The following is a 6,000-nucleotide window of genomic DNA, read 5'->3' on the forward strand; positions in this document are numbered from 1 at the left end:
TATGCCTTCAGTCTTGCTTTTCTTTTTCAAGATTGCTTTCACTATTCAGAGTCTTTTCTAGTTCCATACACATTTTAGGATTATTTGTTTTAGTTCTGTGAAAAATGCTGGTATTATTTTGGTAGGGATTGCACTGAATGTGTAGGTTGCTTTGGGTAGCATAGACATTTTAATAATATTTGTTCTTCCAATCCATGATCATGGGATGTCTTTCCGTTTCTTTGTGTCATTTTCAATATCTTTCATCAGTTTTTTTTATAGTTTTCAGAGTAAATGCCTTTCACCTTTTTGGTTAGTTCTATTCCTACTCTTATTTTGGGTGCAATTGTAAATGGGATTATTTTCTCAATTTCTCTTCCTGTTGCTTCATTATTGGGGTATAAAAATGCAACAGATTTCTGTGTTGATTTTGTACACACTGTGACTTTACTTAATTTGTTTATTAGGTGTAGTGGTTTTTTGGTGGAATCTTTAGGGTTTTCTATATATAGTATCATGTCATCTGCAAATAGTAAATGTTTTCCTTCTTTCTCACCAATTTGGATGCCTCTTAGTTCTTTTTGTTGTCTGATTGCTGTGTCTAGGACTTCCAGTACTAGGTTGAATTAAAAGTGGTGAGAGTGAAGGGGCACTTGGGTGGCTCAGTTGGTTAAGTGTCCGGCTTCAGCTCATTTCATGATCTCACAGTTCGTGGTTCAAGCCCCACGTTGGGCTCTGTGCTGACAGCTCAGAGCCTGGAGCCTGCTTCAGATTCTGTGTGTCCCTCTCTCTCTGTGCCCCTCCCCCGCTCGTGCTCTGTCTCTGTCTCTCTCAAGAATGAACAAACGTTTTAAAAAAAAATTTTTTTAAGTGGTGAAAGTGGACATCCTTGTCTTGTTCCTGATCTTCGGGGGAAAGCTCTCCATTTTTCCACATTAAGGATGGTGTTAGCTGTTTTTCACATATGGCCTTTATTATGTAGAGGTGTGTTCCTTCAAAACCTGTTTGTCGAGGGTTTTTTTTATCATGAATGAATGTTGTATTTTGTCAAATGCTTTTTCTGCACTTATTCAAATGATCATATGGTTCTTATCCTTTCTTATTGATATGATAATCACATTGATTGATTTATGAATATTGAACCACCCTTGCAACCCAGGAATAAATTGCACTTGATTGTGGTGAATTATTTTTCTTAATGTATTGTTGGATATGGTTCGTTAGTATTTTGTTGAGAATTTTGGCATGTATGTTCATCAGGGATATTGACCTGTGGTTCTTTTTTTTTTTTTTTTTTTTTTAGTGGTGTCTTTATCTGGTTTGAGCATGAGGATAATGCTGGTCTCATAGAATGAATTTTGAGATTTTCCTTGCTTTTCTATCTTTTTTTATTAGTTTGAGAAATATAGGTATTAACTTATCTTTAAATGTTTGGTGGAATGTAGAATTCACCTGTAAAGCCATCTGGTATTGCACTTAGGTTTGTTGGGTGGGTTTTTTTTTTGTTTTTTTTTTTTTGCTTCTTTTGGGTTTTTGCAGCTTTTTTTAAAGTAGGCTCCACACCCAATGCAATGGTTGAACACAAGACTTTGAGATGAAGAGTCATATGCTCTACCAACTGAGCTCCTGTTGGAAGTTTTTTGATTACTGATTCAATTTCTTTGCTGGTTATCAGTCTATTCGAATTTTCTATTTGTTCCTGCATCAGTTTGGGTAGTTTGTTTCTAGGAATTTACCCATTTCTTCTAGGTTGTCCAATTTTTTGGCACATAGTTTTTCATAATATTTTCTTATTGGTTACTTCTCTTTTGTGATTGGAGTCCTTTCTCGTATTTTCTTGATAAACCTGGCTAGAAGTTTACCAATTTTATTGATTTCTTTCACAGAACTAGCTCTTGGCTTTATTGATCTATTATTTTATTTTTTTAGTTTCTATATTGTTTATTTCTGCTCTAATTTTTATCATTTCCTTTCTTCTGCTGCTATTAGGTTCTGTTTGTTCTTTTTCTAGCTCCTTTAGGTATAAGTTTAGGCTATTTATCTGAGATTTTTTCCTGCTTCCTGAGGCAGGTCTGTATGGCTATCTACTTCCCTCTTTGAACTTTTTTTTGCTACATCCCAGATGTTTTGGACCGTTGTATTTTCATTTTCATTTATTTCCATGTACTTTTTTATTTCTTCTTTTACTTCCTGGTTGACCCATTCATTGTTCAGTAGCATGTTGTTTAATTGCTATGTATTTGTCTTCTTTCCACATTTGTGTGTGTGTGTGTGTGTGTGTGTGTGCATGCGTGCATGTGTGTCTGACTTCTAGTTTAAAGTGTTATGGGAGTAGGGTGGTGGTGTTAGCAAAGTACTGGATGTAGGTCCAAGGCTAGTAGGCTTGGAGTGGGCAAGTCCTCAGGAGAACTTGTGGCCAGGTATGTACTACTAATAGGTTAGGTAGCAAATGTCTGTGTGGCCCCACCTCCTGCAGGTGTCCCTGTGTTTATGTTGGAGGAGGAAAATGGCACCCACCATATCTCTCATTTTCAGAGAAGCCCCCAACACACTCAAATCAGTATTAATAGACCTGTCTTCCACTCACCCCCCTCCCCCAGTGTTGTGTAAACTGCCGTGTTTGTGCTTTTGCCGCAAAGACTGCTTTCTCTTTAAGGGCAAAAACCCAGATATCTCTTGTCTGGTGAGTCAGCTGACCTTTAAAGCTCCAGGCTTCAAGTCCCACTGGTTTTACAAACTCACAGACTTCAGCCCCTCTGTTTTTTATTTTTTTAAGTTTGTTTATTTTGAGAGAGAGAGAGAAGGAGAGAGACAATCCCAAGCAGGCTCTGCACTTTTCAGTGTGCACCCGATGTGTGGCTTGAACTCACGAACTGTGAGATCATGACCTGAGCTGAGATCAAGAGTCAGACACTTAATTGAGTGAGCCACCCAGGTGCCCCAGCCCCTGTGTTTTTTTTAAGCCAAACATTATGGAGATTAGTCTTCCCTGTGTGAGCTCTCCGGTGTGAGGGCCCGTTTCTCTGGGCCCGTTTCTCTGTGCTGTCTATGTGCATATCTCCCTGCTTCCTGCAGGCAGCCTCATGCAGCTGCTTCTCCATATTTAGTTGTGGCTTTGGTTCTGCCAGGCTTCAGGTTACTCTCTGGTTTACTGACCTGGGTGTGGATGATATCTAGTTGTAAACATGGGACAGGGCTCAGGATCCTCTTACTCTGCCCTCTTCTGCCTTCTTCTTTATTGTAAAATACTGGCCTCAAAATTCTTTCAGTGTTAGCAATTATGATAAAAGACTGAATATTCATTCACTGAACTTTCATAAGTTGAAAAGAACTTGGGTTTCTGAAAAGAATGTGTTTGTCTTTGTTTGTTTACTGAAACTTTTCCCTGCTCTTTTCGCTCCAGCTGTAAAAAAAAAAAAAAAATGCTCCCTTCTGTCTCCTTATTATACTCTATAACCATGATAATCTGTAACAGGAAAATGATACGTTCTAACGTCATACACTTACTCTGAGTTGACTACCACTTTAGCACATGAAAAACAAAAAGAATGCAATAAACCAATTTATAGAACACTAAGAATAGCTACATAAAATGTTCTTTTTTTACGTACTTTTTGTCTTCTCCATCACTACAAAGAGTAGACTCTGCTGACTAGATAAAGTTTTCTACACTGTGAGAAGGCAGCAAAAATGGAGACAACCCTGAATGCGTTTTGGTCTAGAAAAGGCCTGAAAGGGATTGCCTCTAAATTGACGATGACTTCCATGCACCTGGAAGAGCCATTGCCTACATGCCAACAGCAAGGTGGAGAGCCTGTACTATCATCTACCTGGGCAGGAGATGTCAAGGACATTGTTGGATCTACCATTCAAGCTGCCTAAAGCATGCTCCACGACTAAACAGAAGTGTGACTTTGAGCAAGTTTCTGAACCTCTCTGAAGTCTACTCCTTAGGATATTGTACAGAACAAATAATAGAGTGTTAGTGGCACCTTGAATTTGGATCCTAGTAAGCACTCAGCAAGTGGAGGGGAGGTTGAGAACCCTCTGTTGGTAACTGCCTCTCAGTTTAGTTCCCCCTCCCTATCATTCCTGCTAACTCACTCTGTAGTAATATTTTAAAAATGGGGGGGGGGAATACAAACAGAGACTGAATTGAGAAGAATTAACTGATTCACAGGACACACTTGTTGATTTGGAGTTACTGCTCTGTTTACTGAATGCATTTCTGAGACACTATACTTTTTGACTGCTCTCCTTTTCTCCTCTGTGTTGTTATGGTCATAGGCTGTTTAGCAGAACTCACGTGTGAGTTAGGTCCTTTAGGAAACTGACCCCTGATGATGTGTTTCCAAAAGGAATCCTCCTCATTTCCAATACGGTGACTAGATCTGAAAGATAAACTATTAGAATGCAACAGCTCCCTAATACCAAGGCTGCGGGGACAGTGCCTCTCATTCTGCTCCCTCCTGTTAGTTCCTGGTGAGGCATTACGTTGTAATTGGCAGAAATGTGCCCCTCTGCCACTTGTACCTTTCAATCAGGACAACCATGGAGGACTTACAGGATCTGCTTGCCGCCCCCCACCTCCATCTGTTGCAAGCCATCCCTGGGTCTGCACTTGGACACTTCTGCCCATTTCCCTGACCCTTGATGAAACTGTAAATTTCTGCATTTATTATCAGTCTGAGCTTAAATTTTTCTCTCTGTAGATTCTAATCCATAGGTGTCTGTTCTTCAATCTGGAAATGTTTACTTCAGTGCAGCTAATGGAAATCTTTCCTGGTTATATATTTCTTTGTATACTACAACTAAGGAAACATCCATTTCCTCAAAAAATTTCAACCTTTTGCCTTCAGAGAATCACATTCACGGCAATTTTTCCATCCTTCTGTCACATCAATAAGTTATGGACATTGGATTATGTAGAGAGCTTTCAGCAACCTGGAAATTTTCATTTTCTGAGAAAGAGTGGGCACAAGTGAGGGAATGACAGGTTCAGAGATCAAAATACAATTTCTGCTATCAAGCACTTGTTAAGGAATGATTATATCCCAGCTCTCATTTTTAAAGTTCGAGTTCCGAGATTCTCCCATTAAGATTTCTTTTAGCATAAGTCTGTTTTCATGAATATGTAATGAATTTCAGTTTACCATTAGTTTTGCCATGAAATAAAACATATCAGAAGAAAACTTCTTATGACTCCCAGAGTCTGAAACTCGGGGAGGTTTTATTTCTAGGCATGTTGGTGCCTTTATCACAGAGGGGGGTGGGGTAGGATAGGAAAGCATCCAGCATCTATTCTCTATGACATGTAAATCATCTAAGTGGAAGAAAGAGTAGAAACTGCTAGTTTCTGGTGCTATTCACCTGTAAAGGACTATATTCATGGAGCAAAAAACAATTGGTTTTCAGGATGAAATTAAAATTCCTTTTTATTTTTTTACAGGGGAGAATAATAAAGACATGTAAGAAATGATGAAAAAAAATATTTTACACTCATGTTAAGGTATGTTGAGTTGACCAGAGCAGTACCAGTTTCTAACAGGTATGCAGAATCCTGCAGCTAAATCTCCCCTAAATATAATTATAGACAAATAGCATGCATATATATATATATATATATATATATATATATATATATATATATATAAATAATGCCGAGTTCTGTCCCACACCAGAAAACCTTTAAAGGCTCCCTGCCAACTCATTATGTGAAAAGGGGCATGTTCTAGCTACAGACCCAGGGGCAGATTTCTTAGGAGAGAAAGAAGTAACTTGAAACCCAAACCCTGGAAAAGACATGAATTTTGTGGTGGGAGAACATAAACATCTTAATTGACCAGCTGAATGCAGCCTCCTCCAATCCCTCTAAGCTAAAGGATGGGGTAGGGAGGAAGGAAGCGTTGGAAAACTGAGGAAAGCCTGTTTCTTGGTGTTTACCACCTTGAAATATCACGGACTCCACCATTTCAAACTGGTAAGAAATAAGGCCATTAATCACACAGCAGTTTTGCTTCA

This window comes from Acinonyx jubatus, chromosome A2 (genome assembly GCF_027475565.1).
Source record: "Acinonyx jubatus isolate Ajub_Pintada_27869175 chromosome A2, VMU_Ajub_asm_v1.0, whole genome shotgun sequence".
Taxonomy (NCBI): Eukaryota; Metazoa; Chordata; class Mammalia; order Carnivora; family Felidae; genus Acinonyx; species Acinonyx jubatus.